This window comes from Puma concolor, chromosome C1 (genome assembly GCF_028749965.1).
Source record: "Puma concolor isolate L17-30 chromosome C1, mPumCon1.1.hap2, whole genome shotgun sequence".
Taxonomy (NCBI): Eukaryota; Metazoa; Chordata; class Mammalia; order Carnivora; family Felidae; genus Puma; species Puma concolor.
The window spans coordinates 216620325-216637531 of NC_141674.1; the positions used below are offsets into that span (position 1 = coordinate 216620325).

At 47.5% G+C, this 17207-nt stretch overlaps 1 protein-coding gene and 1 long non-coding RNA gene across 8 annotated transcripts in view; one reads left to right on the forward strand and one right to left on the reverse strand.

Moving 5' to 3' along the window:
• The window catches only part of DGKD (diacylglycerol kinase delta), a 110750-nt gene that overhangs the window by 43168 nt on the left and 50375 nt on the right, over nucleotides 1-17207 (forward strand). Inside the window, exons 1-2 of one of the 7 annotated variants that reach the window (XM_086719970.1) lie at nucleotides 4409-4463; nucleotides 4715-4800. The exons of 4 other annotated variants lie outside the window; for them this stretch is intronic. The gene's annotated coding sequence lies outside the window, so the exon portion shown is untranslated. Of the gene's footprint in view, nucleotides 1-4408; nucleotides 4464-4714; nucleotides 4801-13368; nucleotides 13971-17207 lie in introns of those variants that run through there. 2 more of the 7 variants (XM_086719971.1, XM_086719969.1) reach the window with 2 other exon arrangements.
• LOC147578750 (uncharacterized) lies at nucleotides 82-6235 on the reverse strand. Its single transcript, XR_015255639.1, has 3 exons — nucleotides 6006-6235; nucleotides 2742-2890; nucleotides 82-1047 (listed from the first exon to the last, which is right to left on the reverse strand). It is a non-coding gene; the product is annotated as an uncharacterized LOC147578750 (long non-coding RNA).

Consider the following 17207-nt stretch of genomic DNA (forward strand, 5'->3'; position numbering starts at 1 on the left):
CCAGCAACAATTTGACAACACTCCGGCTGTACCTTGGCATTCTGATTTCTGAAAACAAACAGAAACCAATTGGAAAAGACGCAGGTTTTGGACAGACTTGTTTTTCCTTCTTTCAAGCATCCAGCGTGGAGGTACTCTCTCTGCCCAGTGCCTGAGGGCAGACGGACATGGATAAACATGTCCCCTGCACTCAAGGACTTCTCACAGCCTGTTAGACGTGAAAAGTGTCTAGACGTTAGAAGTGATTATAGTGTCCCGTGACAGGTGTAACAGCAGAAGGGGCAGAACACAGTGCGAGCGTGGGGCAGATCTCTGTGGGCCCGGGGGCTGGACTGGCCACTGAGAAGGGGCGAGTGAGTGGGCTGGGGGGCGGGCCCCAGGAGCGTCCCGGGACCGGAACCCGTGCAGGCAGCTTACCCCCTTATTGTGCAAGTGCTTACATCATAATAAGGGTTCTAGAGGAGATTTAAAGTGAGGGGAGGAAAGGTCACAGTTCAGCAGCTCTTCTCTTTCTCCGAGTCCCTTCAGGCTTTTGCCGGGGGCGTATGCTGCTTTTCCCATGTTATACGCAGAGCAGCGTGTGTGTAACTTTACATTTTCATCGTAAGCCCTTCCGCATCATGGGTCTATAACGATCACTTGTGTAGGTGGAGACATTTCATCTGTAGATGTGGCCAAGTTGATCATTTAAACTCTATTTCCTCGCTCTGTAGCACTGGGGGCTCAGAATGTGTTCAGGTGTTCATGCAGATGGTTTGGCTAGAACAAGCATCGTAGGCTGCAGGAGGGACGTTTGGGAAAATGAGTGTGGTCTCCCTTGCAGAGCAGCCCCTGTGCTGAGCCCCCTGCCCGAGAGAGGGTGCAGTTCTCCTTGAGAGGGCAGCCTTCGCTCTGTCTTGTGTCCTTTTTGTTGCCTGATCTATTTGATTCGGGCTTGGTTCTGGTTCACAGCTTCCTCGGCTTCTGTCTACCTCATTTCAGATGGATCATGGTTGGGGCTGTACTGTGTCCTGATTCCCCAGAATCTCTGGTGAGCGTGTCACGTGCCTGTGATAAAGGAATAGAGGCGAGGCTGGGTTGATGATGAGGAAGCGGGCAGATCAGGGGACCTGGGTGGAAGTGACCGAGCTGAGCTGGCCGAGGAAGAAGCGAGAGCAGAAGGGTGGGCTGGAGAAGGGCAGAGGATGAGTGAGTGCACGCTGGCATGAGGGAGGGGCAGGGGTGTGAGAGGGAGCAGAGGGGGCACGGGCAGAGGGCTGGAAGCGAGACGCCAGTGTCTGTTGGCATCATGTGAGAACAGAGTAAAGGGAAGGAGAAGGCCCTATTAAATAAACTTATTTTTAAATTTCAGGAAAATGGATTGCAAATAATGGGGATGGACAATAAAGAGGGTTTTCAGTATGAACTGGATGAGAATTAAGTGTAGGATATTCATGCTTAGAGGGCCACTTCTGCATCCTGCCATATATAACACTGCATGCATAAAAGGGAGTTTATATTGAATTCCCAGTATTTAATGTTTAGAAAATCATAGAGATGTGTTTCTTAGAAGAGGGTTTGGCTGCACTGTTAGTGTCCTGGGGCTGCCAGGACAGACTAGAACGACAGAGATTTATTCTGTCACCCTTCTAGAAGTCAGAAATCCAAGACGGAGGTGTGGTGGGACTGTGCCTCCTCCCGAGGCCTAGGGGAGACTCCACGCCAGCCCCTCCCAGCCCCTGGCTCTTCTGGGCTTGTGGCCACATCCCTCCAGTCTCTGCCTGTCTCCACATGGCTGTCCCCTGCTTCCTGGTTCCTCTCTTGTCTGTTTTCAGAACACTTGTCACTGATTTAGGGCCCAATCAGATAACCTAGGATGATTTCATCTCTGGATCCTTAATTACATTTGCAAAGATCCTTATTCTAAATAAGCTGATGTTCACAGGTTCCAGGGGATAGAATGTGCACATATCATTTTGGAGGCCATCATTCATCCTTCTTCATCTGCTTATAAGAAAAAATGCCAAAATAAGAATGATGTGAACATGTAAAGTTTTATTCCATGCAAAAGAAGGCAGTCCTTGGTCAGTATGGCAGTTCCACAGAGTCATCTGGGTCCTTCCAGAATTTGGTTCTCCTAGCTCAAGATCAGTGCCAGAGTGCCAGTCCCCTTTTATCTCTCTCTCTCTCTCTTTTTAAGTTTATTTATTTTGAGAGAGAGAGAGAGAGAGAGAGAGAGAGAGAGAGAGAGAACGAGCGGAGGAGGGGCAAAGGTGGGGGGTGTTTAGAGAATCCCAAGTGGGCTCCCTGCCGACAGCCCGATGCGGGGCTAGAGCCCATGACCTGTGAGGTCACGACCTGTGAGATCACGACCTGAGCAGAACTCAGATGCCTAACTGACTGAGTTACCCAGGCACCCCTTGTATCTCCTTTTGAGAGAGAAGAGAGAGGGAAGAGAGAAGAAAGTGTGTTGCCTGGTAGCAGCTCTTAACTTACGTTCGGATTCCTGCAAGGGGTCTGTGGACATGACTATATTTTATTAAAATTGGTTTCCATTGCAATCCTAAGTGTTTCAATTTTTGTATTTAGACACATTCTGAGAAGGGGTCCATAGGCTTCACCAGACTGTCACAAGGGGTCCATGGCACAAAAAAGATGTGCCATATTTCAGTGCAATTTCCTATAAATTGGGAATTGTATTCTCATGTGGGATGTACGTGTTTAGAGGACTGCTTCTGCAGAATGCCATATTGAAATCTCACCTGGCTTCCCCGAAGTATCGTGGTGCACCTCTGCCTGGTCATGTTTCCACACCACACGGCTTGCTGGGATGGGGATTGATCCAGCAGGCTTTGCTCCTAGTGTCATCCTAATGATTGCCCTGAAATGACCGTGTGAGGATAACCGTGCCCTGCAAAGAGAGGAGTAATTTGTCATGTCTGTATTTGTGACCTCCCTTTCCCCAAGTAATATTGTTGAGTAGGCCCTACGCACGATGTGGGGCTTGAACTCATGACCCTGAGGTCAAGACTCACATGTGCTACTGACTGAGCCAGACAGGTACCCTGTTATTGTTGAAATATTTAATGGTATGCAGAGGTTTTATGAAGTCTATTATAAAGGTGGTCTTCTTTGTTAGCTGTGTGACTCCATTTTCTCATCTGTGAAATGGGGATAGCCTCTCCTAGGTCACTGGGTTGGCCGAAAAGTGCCCTCTGAGGGTTTCCCGATTTCTATCTCCACTGGCACTCATCAGTGATAGTAAGAAGGTAATAGGGTTCAACTTGCACACTTAGCAGTTATTCTGATACACAGGAATTTTAGATGGAGTCCAGAGAGTGTTAAAAAATAGCATCTGCTGCTGAAGAGTAGGTATTGGGAGAGTTATTATCCGTCGAATTATCAAGCAATAACTACTAAAAACAGGAGAAATAAAAGGTTCCTGTTTTCAGTAGTTACTGCCTAATAACTTCAAGTAAGAAAGAAGCTATGCAATGATTTTAAGTAATATTTTTAGTGGTTTTAAATCTCGTCTGTTAGGCATTCATGTTTGTTGAATGAATGAACGTTCCCTAGTAGAACTGCACAGGGTGGAACCCTGGACCTGACTTTCTCAGCTGTTTCCAGTCGACGTCAGCCTGTGGGGTGATCAGGGCTGCTCCTTTGCCGAGGAACCATGACCTTTATCCAGATTTCAACATCAGTTTTCCTTCTCAGCTTGTTTGGAGTTCGGATATTTCCTGGGCAAAACCCCTACGCCAGTCACTTTGGCTTGGAGAGAGGAAAAGCTATATATATAGTTGGCAAATTTCCTTCATGGAAAAACTCTTCCCAATTTCTGTGACTGCAGGCCTGGAGCTGGGGTGGGGCAGGTCGTTCTCGTGGGTTGAGGGTGTCCCATGTGTCCTCTTAAGCTAGAAGACGTGCCAGATGGGAAGCCCCACGTATTTAGGACAGCAGCGCCTGCCACCTGGGCTCCCTGCCACGAGCAAGCCCACCCTGGTTCCTGCTCAAGCACAGGGCTCCAGGAGAGCTGACCTCACGTCCTGGCTGTGCCAGCTGTCAGCTGTGGGACCTGCGCTTCTCAACACCTGTCGCTTTGTCCTCCCATTGTCACAGTACTCACGCATGCTGGTGGGGCAAGTGCCCGGCACATAGTAGGTGCTTAGCGAATTAAAGGCTGTGATTGTTAAAACAGCCTTTGGGCGGTGGAATGGGACCGAGTGAGCAGCTGCAGGAGGAAGTGAATCCAGCAAATCCTCTGCTTCATAAGCCACTCTGTGTTCTCAGTTTCAAGAAGCAGGAAGAAGCAGGCGTTGAGCCAAATTGGTAGCGTGTGTTTGCTAAGTGTGGGGTTTTGCTGTAGGCAGTGCCTGCCTCTGGAGCCTCAGAGCCAGGTGCTCCACGGCAGGGGTTCAGACTCAGGTCTTACAGTTGTTCCAAGCAGGCAGAGGGAGGGGACACTGTTTCCTGACAACCTTGTGGTGAGTGCTGGGGCCAGTGGTGGTCTCTTAGGTGTATTTAGAGGTGGGGGTGTAGGAGGACTCTCACTGGTCTGGGCCGTGTGGTGTTGTCCAGGAGGTTGTGTTTGTGAAATGTAAGCCATTTTCAGAGTGAGTGTGTGTGAGAGAGTGTGTGTGTGTGTGTGTGTGTGTGTGTGTATGTGAGAGAGAGAGAGAGAGAGAGAGAGAGAGTGTTGTTGATGCTTCTAATTGTTCTTATTTACAAATGATAGAGGAAACAACCAGAATGGACAGTTGAGAGACTGTAGTTTGACTCTAGTACATTTAGAGTTTTTCAGGAACACAAACACTGGAGAAGGTATGTGGATGTGCGTGAGTTTTTTCTTAGGGTGTCTAGGAAAGTAATAATTTCACTCATCCTTTACCCAATATTCTTTGGTACATGTGCCAGGAATATGATTGAGTCAAGTCCTGTTTGTTTTTTTTTTTTTTCCCCTTGAAAGTTAAGAAAATGGAATCATTCTGTAGGATATTATATTTTTTCTTAGAAAAACCCCTACTTTTCTGTCCCAGGATAACCTGGTATTTCAGAGCAGGTAGAGTAGTGAATAGGATCCTTTTATTTCCTTGAAATGACTTGTTATCAAATTAAGATAATTCCCTGCCCTGTGGTGGGGAGGCTCTGGTTTATTGACTCAATAATCCCTCCCTCTCCACAGTTGAAGCACCTGCTTTGAAATGTAAACTCAAGAATGAAACACATGATCCCCAACCCCCGGCTTTTCTTTTTTTTTTTTTTTTTTTTTAGTCAGGAGGAGGACTGTAGGAACTGCTGTCCCAGTTCTCTGCAGGATGTTCAGCTAAACCTTGAGACTTCAGCCCGGTGTTGAGGTGTTCTCATAAGTCTGGGAGCTCCCCCTGCACAGGGCTGTTCACTGGCTGTCCCTTCTGTACCATTTATATTTATATTTTATATTTACAGTTATAGTTACAGTTACAGTTACATTTAATTTAGTTTTTAAGTAGGCTCTATGCCCAACCTGGAACTCATGACCCTGAGATCCAGAGTCCTTTGCTCTGCTGACTCAGCCAGCCAGGTGTCCCCTGGTGGACTTGCATTGGAAAAACTGGTTCATGGGGTGCCTGGGTGGCTCAGTCAGTTGAGTGACCCACTTCAGCTTAGGTCATGATTTTGTGGTTTCATGAGTTCCAGCCCCGCATCAGGCTCTGCGCTAAAAGCACGGAGCCTGCTTGGGATTCTCTGTCTGTCTGTCTGTCTGTCTGTCTCTCTCTCTCTCTCTCTCACTCCCTCCCTCCCTCCCTCCCCCCCTCTGTCTCTGTTCCTTCCTTGCTTGTGCTGTCTCTCTCTCTTTCTCAAAATATACTTAAAACAACAACAACAGCAACAACCTGGTCATGTCAGGTGTCCTCTCCACCGTTGCCTGATGGTCCCGGGCTGCCAAAGTCCAGAGATTGTAGATCAGAGTAATTAACACATTTGGGGAGTAGTTAGGAGTGGGTTGGGCCCCACCCCGTCCTTGATGGGGCCGGAGGGACACTGACCTTGAGGCGGGAGCCTTGGCATCTGTCCTGCGTGACACTGAAGACCAGCACCATTTCCGTGACTGCTTTCCAGCTGGCCGTTGCCAGCTCTGGCTGTCTTCTGAGGAGTGAACGTTGCGGTTTGCTTTATGTAACAAGTATCTAATCGCACCGAGGGATAGATTGGGTATTTGTTGTTCCCAAAGCCGTAAGCGCTGTTTTGTGCAGGGCACTACACCCTGTTGTAGATGAGATAACACCCGTTAATTATTTTTAGCACTCACTTTGACTTGCACAAATTTCCTGGCTTGGATGATAAAACTATATGGTCACCCCAGTCATTCGGAGAAAGGTTCACCCTGTCCTTTAAAGACTATTCCAGTGCATTAGATGTACTTTTTATAACTTCGTTGAGGTGTCGTTGCGGTACAAGGAACTGCGCTGTTTAAAGTGTAAGGCTTGTTGGGTGTTCACACCCCCGCCCCCACCCCTGTTGAAACGGTCACCGGTCAGGGCAGCAAACATTTCCATCCCCTGAATGGTTCCGTCCCCCTGAAGGTTTCCTGGGATCCACCCTTTCTCTGCACCCTCCCCAGGCAGACATGGATCTGTTTTCTGTCTTTAAGATTATTCTGCGTTTTTTAAAGAATTCTATATAAATTGAATAATCCCGTGTAAATTGAATTGAGTAATAATTCACTGTAAATTGAAAATATGTCCCCCTTTTTATGGCATCTTTGGCTCAGTGTAATGATTTTGAAATTTTCCACATTGCGTATAAGCACAGTTTGTTCTTTTCCCACAATTTGTTGATCCGTGTACGTGTTAGTGGGCATTTGAGCAGTTTCTAGTTCTGAACTATTGCACGTAAATCTGCCATGAACATTTGTATACAAGTCTTTGTGTGGACATGTTTTCTTTTACCTTGGTGTAAATACCTAGTAGAATTGCTGGGTATTTAGTATATAGTAGGTGTATGTTTAACTTTTTAAGAAACCGCTCAACCCTTTTCCAAAGTGCTTGGACTTTACCATTCTCGCCAGCAGTGCATGTGAGTTCCAGCTTCTCCACATCCTCACTAGCGCTTGTCTTTTATGTTACGGGTCCCGATAGATGGGTAGTGGTGTGGCATCCTACTGTGCTTTTAATTTCCATTTCCCTGATGACAGATAACGTCTGCGTCTTTTCATGTGCCTGTTGACATTTTGTCATTTTTTGTGAAGTACATGGTAGAATCATTTGTCCATTTTTGTATTGAATTGGTTGTCTTTTTTTTTTTTTTTTAATTTTTTTTTTCAACGTTTTTATTTATTTATGGGACAGACAGAGACAGAGCATGAACGGGGGAGGGGCAGAGAGAGAGGGAGACACAGAATCGGAAACAGGCTCCAGGCTCCGAGCCATCAGCCCAGAGCCCGACGCGGGGCTCGAACTCGCGGACCGCGAGATCGTGACCTGGCCGAAGTCGGACGCTTAACCGACTGCGCCACCCAGGCGCCCCAAGTTGTCTTTTTTTTAATGGCATCTTTAGAAGAATAGAGTCATTCTTTTTGGTGAAGTCGAATTCATCAGTTTTTTTCTTCATGGTTCATGCTTCTTGTTTTTCTATCCAAGAGACCTTTTTCTACCTCAGCACCGCAAAGGTTTTTTTGCTAAAAGTTAGGATTATGATTGATGTACAGTTAATTCTGTGTGTAGTCTGAGGAAAGAGTTGATACCCATTGTTTTCCTTACGGATGTTCAGTTTTTCCAGCAGCATTGTTGAAGAGACTTTCCTTTTCTCATTGAATCACCTTGCCACCTTTGTCACAAGTCAATTGACCATATATTTGTGAATCTGTTTCCCGACTTTTTCTCCTGGTCCATTGATCTATACATCTAACCTTACCCCAGTACCATACTTGGTTGATTATCATAGCTTCGTGGTAAGTATTGAAATCAGGGCAAGTCCTCTAACTTTTGTTCTTTCTTAAAATTGCTTTGGTTATTTCTCGGTCCTTTCCATTTTCATGTAAATTTTAAGAGTAACTAGTCCATTTCTACAAAATAAGTTTGCTGGAATCTTTTTTTTTTTTCTCAAGCTTTTATTTTTAAGTAATCTCTTCACCCACCGTGTGGCTGGATTTCACAATCCTGACATCGAATCGCGTGCTCCACCCACTCAGCCGGCCAGGCACCCCCCCTGCTGGACTGTTGATTGAAATTGCATCGAATCTATAAATCCGTTTGGGGAGAATTGATATCTTAACATTGAATTTTTCCATGAACGTGATGTATAATTTATTTAGATCTTATTTTAATTTCTTTCATCAAAGTTTTGTGGTTTTCAGGGTAGATGTCTTTCATGTCTTTTGTTAGATTTATGCCTGTGTAGTTTGATTTTTGTTCCTATTAAATGAAATGTAAAAATATGTTTCGTTGTTTGCTGCAAATATATAAGAATACAATGGATTTTGTGACCTTGGAAAACAACTTATTAACTCTGGTAGTTCTTTTGTAGATTCCCCAGAAATTTCTATATAAACAGCTACATCATATGCAAATGGGGACAGCTGTACTTCTTTCTTACCCAAATGCCTTATATTTTTCTTGCCTCATTGCAAAAGCTAGGACTGCTTGGACAATGTTGAATAGAAGTAGTGAAAACAGGAATTTTTTCATTTCTTCTAATCTTAAGGAAACAATTCAGCTTTTTACTTTTGAGTATGATGTTAGCTGTAGGCTTTTTGTTGGCACCTTTTTTAAAAAAGTTTTTTAAATTTATTTTGAGAGCTAGAGAAAGAGTGCATGAGTGGGGAAGAGGCAGAGAGCAAGGGAGAGAGAATTCCAAGCAGGCCCTGCAGTGTCAGCATGGATCCCAGTGTAGGGCTCAAACCCATGAACCGTGAGATCATGACCTGAGCCGAAACCGAGAGCTGGATGCTCAACTGAACTGAGACATCCAGGTGCCCTTTTGTTGGTACCCTTTATCAGTTTGAGGATTTTCTTACTTGCTGAGAATTTTTATTATGAATGGGTACTGAATTTTGTCAAATGCTTTTCTGCATCTATTGAAGTGATCATGGTTTTTTTCCCCCCTTAATTTTGTTAAAAGGCAAATTAAATTGATATTCAAGGGGCGCCTGGGTGGCGCAGTCGGTTAAGCGTCCGACTTCAGCCAGGTCACGATCTCACGGTCCGTGAGTTCGAGCCCCGCGTCGGGCTCTGGGCTGATGGCTCGGAGCCTGGAGCCTGTTTCTGATTCTGTGTCTCCCTCTCTCTCTGCCCCTCCCCCGTTCATGCTCTGTCTCTGTCTGTCCCATAAATAAATAAAAACGTTGAAAAAAAAATTAAAAAAAAAAATTGATATTCAAATGTTAAACCAACCTTGTATTCCTGAAACAAACCTTATTTCCTCATGATGTATTATCGTTTTTATTTATTGTTAAATTTAATTTGCTTTTATTTTGTTAAGGATTTTTGCATCTATATCCGTGAAAGATATTGATTTGGAATTTTCTTTCCTTTTATCTTTGCCAGGTTTTGGTACATGGGTTAAGCTGGCTTTATAAAACATAAACTAGCATCATAATATAAGGGGGCGATATCACTGTCCCCCCCCCCCCCATTTTTGATGGAATTTGGTGTTACTTCTTTCTTAAAGCTTTGCTAGAATTTACCAGTGCCACTGGGTGTGGGGTTTTCTTTTGGGGAACGTTTTTGATAACACCTTTGACATTTTTTATTATGAATTAAAATTTTTATTGGATGTAGGCTATTTAGAGTTTCTGTTTTTTATGTCAACATTAACATTATACGCACCCTTTCTTTCCCACTCTTGATTTCTGTTTGTTGGAGGGAGAGTTGTAAACTTTGTGAGACAAGGGATTTCCTGGGGCTTGTTGACTCTCTCTTTATTCCAGCACCCAGAGCCATATGCCTGGCACAAAGTAGGCATTCTGTAAATATCCGTTGGGTCAACTGGTTTGTTGTTCCTGTGTCTCTGCCACTTGGCATCTCTGGGAAGCTTTCCTGTCTTCTCCATCCACATGGGCCTGTGTCATAGCTGTGCCATGACAAAGGAAGGTGGCTCCTGAGTCAGGCCAGCTGGCCTCAGCCAACCCGCATGCCGTGCCCTCCCACGGTGGCTTGTTCAAATAACCTAGTGATGCGTCCCACAGCCCTGGTAGACAGACCTCTGAGTCAGGACTTGCTGCGGGGGGGGGGGGGGGGGGGGGGGATATTTTCAACTTTTTTTCTGTTTTGGTTTTTTAAAATGTTAAATCCTGTGGTTAGAATTACTCTTTTCAGTTTTGAAATATACTTGAAATACCAGAGGACTGCAGGAAGCTTGGTCAGAGGAAAGGGATGAATTGTTTAAAGTTAGGAAGGGGGGTTATACGTGGGGCGAGATGATCCCAAAAGGCGGTTGACGTAGTGTGTGATTTACCTGCCTGACTGGAAACATGGTCTGAGATGTCCTTCCCTGGATTGCTTACAGATGCCAGCTCCGGACTGAGTATATTAATCACTCAGGGTTAGAGAGGACAGGGATAACTCAGGGGGTTAGACAGGACAGGGTGATTTGGACTGGGCATCTCTGTGAGGACGTGACCCTGTTCAGGTCCAGTGCCCCCCTCTCTCCTTTGCATCTCGGGGGCTGGGTCTGTGTGCACCTCCAGCAGCTGCAGAGGTTGGGTGAGGGAGCTGAGAGCAACACCTGTGCCCCTCCTGGTCCCATGTCCTTCCCGGGCCCCTGCTGGCTCTTGCTGCTCCCCTAGACCACGTGGGGCGGAGCAGGCGCTCCATCCCTCAAGCATCCCTCAAGGGCCACACTGTGCCCTGGATGTGACTGGTTGGCCAACTGTCTTCTGGCCCTCACTCCGCCTCCTACAAGCATGTGGCCTTGGGGAGTCATCTGTCCTTTCCGGGTATCTGCATCCCAGCGCATGAAACAGGGTTAGGACAGATGGTCGCCCAGTCATAGGCATGTGCGTGAGTCTGTGACCTCAGCTTCCGGCGGAACCACAGCGGGGCCACTCGACAGCTGTGAGCTGTGAAGAGCAAGGGCTCACATCCAGCCGTCTTTGTCTCCTCCTCCTCCAGCTTCGCATCACGACCATCAGATTTGAAGCCTTCACTTTGTAGTGTCAGTAACATGTCTGAAGCCATGTTCCTCGGTTAGTCCTGGAGGGGAGGAGGTGGGTTGCCTGGGAGCAGACCGTGAGGGCCGTGGTAAGGGGTGGACAGGACCCACACCTCCGCTCCTGCTCCTGCTGGCCTCTGGCTTTGCTGGGAGCAAGACTTGAGCGCGTCCCCATGCATGTCGCCCTGTGGCCTCAGTGTGGGGTGTGGGCCTCTCACAGACAGCGTGGCTCCCAGACTGAATCACAGGAAATGGGGGAGCGTGGGACTCCTCCATGCACAGCGTGAACCACCTGGAAATGTTCCCCATGAGGTGGGGACAGGATGGGTTAGGGGAGTTGTGCTCAAGGACACGTCACGGTGGTATGTTCCACGTCCACGAGGGTTTTCACCCTAAATTGCGTAGTGAGTGACCCTTCGTGTAGATGGGGAGGTTTTGATTCTGTGAGTATTCATCGAGCACGTACTACCTGCCAGGCACCCAGGGATTCCTCTGGGGACAGAATGGAGACCCTTCCTTTGTGGAGCCAGAGGCAGGGAGAGGGACAAGGTGCAAATTCCATTTTTTTGTGGCACATTGCGTTTAACACCCCCACACCACATTTTCTTTATGCTCTTCCTCACATACACGTGACGAATGGTTTATACGTCCAAGGCTAGTGGCAAACTTCTGTACAGGGCTTTGTGGGCTGTAGGGTCTCTCTGGCCATATGTAGCAGTTGGAGACGATATGTAAATAAACAGTAATGGCTTTGTTCCAGCGAAACTTACTTTACTAATTTAATTTAATTAATTTAATTTTATTATTTTATTTTACTAATTCTTTTTTCCCCCTTTTCTCAAATTTATTTTTTAAAAAATTTACATTCAGTTAGTTTTCATGTAGTGTAACAGTGATTTCAGGAGTAGATTCGTTAATGCCCCTGACCCATTTAGCCCACCCCCCCCCCCCCCACAACCCCTCCAGTAACCCTCTATTTGTTCTCCATATTTAAGAGTGTCTTGGGTTTTGTCCCCTTCCCTGTTTTTATATTATTTTTGCTTCCCTTCCCTTGTGTTCATCTGTTTTGTCTTTTAAAGTCCTCCTGTGAATGAAGCCATATATTTGTCTTTCTCTAATTTCACTTAGCATAGTACCCTCTGGTTCCATCCACGTAGTTGCCAATGGCAAGATTTCATTCTTCTTGATTGCCGAATAATACTCCATTGTGTATATATACCACACCTTCTTTATCCATTCATCCATCGATGGACATTTGGGTTCCTTCTATACTTTGGCTATTGTTGATAGTGCTGCTCTAAATATGGGGGTGCACGTGCCCCTTCGAAACAGCACACCTGTATCCCTCGGATAAATACCTAGTAGTGCAGTTGCTGGGTCGTAGGGTGGTTCTATTTTTAGTTTTTTGAGGAACCTCCATACTGTTTTCCACATGGCTGCACCAGTTCAGACAAATAGTTCTTTAGGTGTTTTCCTACGAATATTAGTAAATAGTTTTATAAACAGTACGATTAGTTACACATACTAATTGATAACCTGTGTTTGAAATGTATTATATTATGAACATCTGTGTCCATGAATATACACTTACGTTGTGCTTTTAAGCCTTGGCTGTATGGTATTCCCCTGTGTGATCATGGCATGAGTTTTTGGAGATTTAGGTTATTTGTAGTGTTTTGCCGCTGGAAGCATGCTAGGTTTTGTTTGTTTGTATTTTGCCTTCTGTGCCTCAGCTGCTTGTTTCCTGCCCACTGTCGGGGTCGGGGGAGGCAGTGTGGGCACCACCTGCACACCTGGGGTGCCCTTTGTTAGTGCCCCCTCCCTCCCCTGCCAGGGCCCACTGCCTCCAGCATCCTGCTCAGGGTGTCCTCCAGTCTGTAAAGTTTTCCACACTTGGAGCACATTTCAAAGCTTAATAAAGAAATAATCCCAAGTGTTTGTCATATTTCTGTTTTAGGTATAACTTTTACTTTTTGCTTCGTCTTGCTTTTTGTTCCTTTTTAAAAATGTACCGTCTGATGGATTACATGTGCTTTTGGCCTCTGGCCCGGTTGGCTTTGCTCCCTACCTGAGCATCCTGTGTTCCCGGGGACTGGTATCCTGAGACGGGTTGGGGGCTTGGGTGGGGCAGGGGGTGTTTGGCTTAGGCTGTGTGCTCTGGGCCCTTGGGCAGGTGGCATAGTTGTGGTTGGGGCCTCCTTTTGACCCCAAAGCTGTCCTGAGACTGGAGAGGAGTGCAGCTTTAGAGAGCAAGTGTCCTGTGAGCAGTTTGTGCTTGGGCTCCTCTCTGGGGGTCTGGCCACAGCAGTTGGGTACCTGGGGGTCTGAACCTGCATCCTGGGGCTGCTTTCACCCAGGCACCTCCAGGAGCTTGTTTGCATGGTGCTATTTTTGTGTTGCGTATGGCACTCTGTGAGGAAGTCCGTTGTCTACGCACATCCCAGCTGTTTTGAATAGTCCGGGTCTCAGGGGGCTTCAAGGTAGAGATTTGTGTGTGGCGAATCCAGAGTTTTGGGCAGCATCAGAACAGCAGGATGTGAGTAACAGGAAGTGACAGAAATTACCAAATGCGCCAGATACTTATTCTTGGCCACCTTTCCGAGTCCCGCAGGCTGGGGCGCTATATTTAGTACAGTATTTCCAGGTTCCTGATCCTGCCCGGACACTGTTCCTTTGCTCCTCTTTTGGTCAGTGGCTGAACTTTGAGGTGCCGATTTGTTACTCTGGTGCCTCTGGCCTACCACGGTGGCCCACGGGGTCTTGTCTGTCCGTCAGTTTTAAAGCTCAAGTTTTGTTCTTGCTGGGCCACTTCAGTTCCGACCCAGTTTTGAGCAGTTGGAAAATGTTCTCCAAGAGGGCAGGTAAGAGTCCCAGGTGTTGGGGGGCAGTAGGGCCAGGTGATGCTGTGTGGGAAGGCAGCTGAGAAGTAAGGGCTTAAAACGAAGTAAGAGGAAGGAATTGAAGATTACTGTAAGCATCCCTAGAGGGTTGATCTTTGTCTCATATTTCTTAGAAGTGGAAGGCTGGGATTCTTAAAGCCATAGGCTTGGTGATGTGACTTCACCCACATGCTAGAAACCTCTTTGGTCTCCACCTGGTCAGGCAGAAAGCCTGCAGGTCGGGTAGACTTCTCTTTGATGAATTTCCGTTGTCTGAACATTGTCTCGGGAGAGATTTCACCCCACCATCCCTGAGACAAGTAGTATGGAGCCTGGAAAATTGTCTGTCCAGGCGGAGTGCTCACTCCTTGTTTGAAGTGCCGTTGACTCCAGTGATTCTCTCCCAGTGCTGTTGGACCGCACTTCGGGCAGCTGCTGACCAGATGCCCACGTGGGCTGCTCGGTGTCCCCCGCGCCCAGCTGTCCGCTGTGACTGCCATCTCGCCGTACGGGCAGCTGGGGAGCCTTGTCCACTCTGACCCGTGCTGGCCTGCGGACCGACCAGCGTCTTCCTGCTGGAGGACAGCAGGTGATGGCTCCAGCTGCCAACAGCAGGAGCATCCTGCTGCGTTCCCCCTAGCACGAGCCCGAGTGACAGGCGCTGACGCCCATTTTGCAGGTTGAGAAGCTGAGGCTTAGGGACAGGTCGTCTGCACCGGGGACTGTGATATTTGTCTGTCTGCTGTGTGGTACCGCCCTCTCTGCCACGTGCCCGTACCCTCACTCAGGCTTACTGAGCGGGCTTGTCCTCGAGCAGCAGGACGTGTATCTCCGTGTGCTTTGATAATCCTCGAAAAGGAAGTTTCTAGGGTTTGATATTAGCTTCCGGTGGCTGCCATCCTAAAGATTCACGGAAAGGGGCGTGTTGGAGAGGTGTTTTTGTTGGTCTCTAAAAGCTTCCTTCTCAACAGTCTAACCGGTACCTTCCCCTTCTCCCTCCATAAACTGTCGGCCGCCTTTTCACACACTGAGCCAGTTCTTTAGAATGCAGGAGTCTGTTCTAGGGTGAGAAGCTGGAGGGCAAATCGGGAATAATTGTGTCTGCCGCGGATGGCACAGCAGCCAGCAGATGGAGGCAGCCGGGTGCGCAGTGCCCCAGGAGCGCCTGCAGGAGGGCGTTAAGTCGCTGCGTGATCGTGTGCGAGAACAGCACGGCGTGCTCAGGCGTGCTGACGGTTCTGCTTCAGGGGCAGAATCTGTCCGCAGGCATGCTTTCGGGCTGAGCCATTCCCTTCTCCGAGGCTAGACCATACGCTAGAAGTACTTAAACTGTGTGCACCGTGCGTGTGTATTTTTATATATACACATACAATAAACGGTAAGCTATAAATGTAAGACATACTGTGTAATCTCAAGCTCTGGCTTAGGGGTTTTAGCATAGGTTTGTGCCAAAATGTTTAACCTTTAAAACATTATTAAATATTTCAGGCTTTCAAAAAGTGACACGGTGGACAACTGTGTATACTTCCCAGCCCAAGAACGAGAACGAAACCGTGCGGATATATTTGAAGTCTTTTATAGTCCGGATCCTGCCTACCCATCCCTCTTGCCCTCCCTCCCCAGAGGTCACCCTAGTTCTGAGTTTGGTGTTTATCGTGTACGTGCTTCTTTATCCTTTTTCTACTCCCATATGTAGGTATAAACAGCATGTCATATTTGGCCGGGTTTACAGTTGTGAGTAAATGGCATCATGCCGTGTTGTATCTCCTGCAACGTGCCCTTTTTCCCCAGCGTTACGTTTCCAAGATTTATCTGTGTGGACACGTTTGTCTTCAGTTAAGCGGCTCCAGGTTTAAAATGACTGATTCCTGATTCCTGGAATTAAGTCAGTTTCTGGGAAGTGGGGCACGAACCTCAGAACTTTGGATGGGTACGGCTGTCGTCTGAGGATCATGTGCTCAGTTGTGAGTGTGTGGCTTACGTAGTGGCCCAGCGTGCGGAGCATCCCACGCTCGACCTGTGTCTTCCCAGCTTTGGCCGTTACAAACAGCACTGCCATTCGTACGCTTGCCTCCCCAGGTGCCCGGGCACGAGTCTCTAGAGTGTGGCTGTAAGGATCGAGCTGTCAGGTGTGAACATCTTCAGCTTGATGAGATATTGTCAGGTTGCTCTCTTAAAACTTAATTCTTTTAAAACTCCCACCAGCAGTGGTAATTTATGAGCGGTCTCATTTCTTTTCTTAATGTAGCCAGGCTCACGGCAAGGCGAAGACCCCATGGATGTGGTAAGGCATTGGTCACGGTCAAGATTTTGACCGATAGACACCTTAACCTCAGCGTGTCTGAAATTGAGCCACAGACTGCTCCCCCCACTTCAAGGCCTGTTCTCAGCCTCCTCCATCCCAGGAGGGGAGCTGATCTTGCCAGCTATTCAAGGGGTGCTTGTTGGCCCCTCTTTGTCCTGTACCCTGTCCAGCGTGTCCGGAAACGCTGTTGCCTTCAGGACGCCAGAGTGCAGCCACTCCCCTTCCCTTCTCTCTGGATGGCAGTGCCACGCACCCTCCCCCAAAGGTCCTGACTTCTGCCTGGCCCTGTACATTCAGTTTTCAATAAAGCTACCAGAATGCTGCTTTTTAAACCTAAGTCACATGTCCGTCTTCTGCTCAAAAGCTCCACCATTTCCCATTTCACTCGGCATGAAGGCCAAAGCTCTTGGTGGTGCCTGCCTGATGCTCCATGGCCAGTTCCTTCTGCAAGTTCATGCCTGGCTCCTCTGCCCCTGTTCACTTTGCTCCAGCCACCAGCTGGACCACCTCTTCCCTTCCATGTCCTTCCAGTCTTTTCCAGTGAGGCCCGTGTTAACCCCGACCTCCTTTGTCTGGTCTTTTTTCGATAGATTTATCACCAGCCACTACTCCCCATGCTGTATAATCTACTATAGTATTTAGTATTCATTTCCTGTCTGCATTTGAATGTAAGCTCCATGAGAGCAGGGTCTTATCTGTTTCACCTGTCTGTTCAAGTAAAAGATTGCTTGAATTTATTTCTGAGAAGAAAGGAAGAACTTGGAGCCCAAACAGGAGGGTGGGGCGTGGGAGAGGAGGTGAAGCTGGCCTGTGGGGGACTGTCAGCAGAAGGACATGTCTAAGTGGGAGCGGGGACCTTGAGGGTCCTGTCTGGTTGGCGGTGGGATCTGTGGGTATGGAGCTGGGGGAGCGGC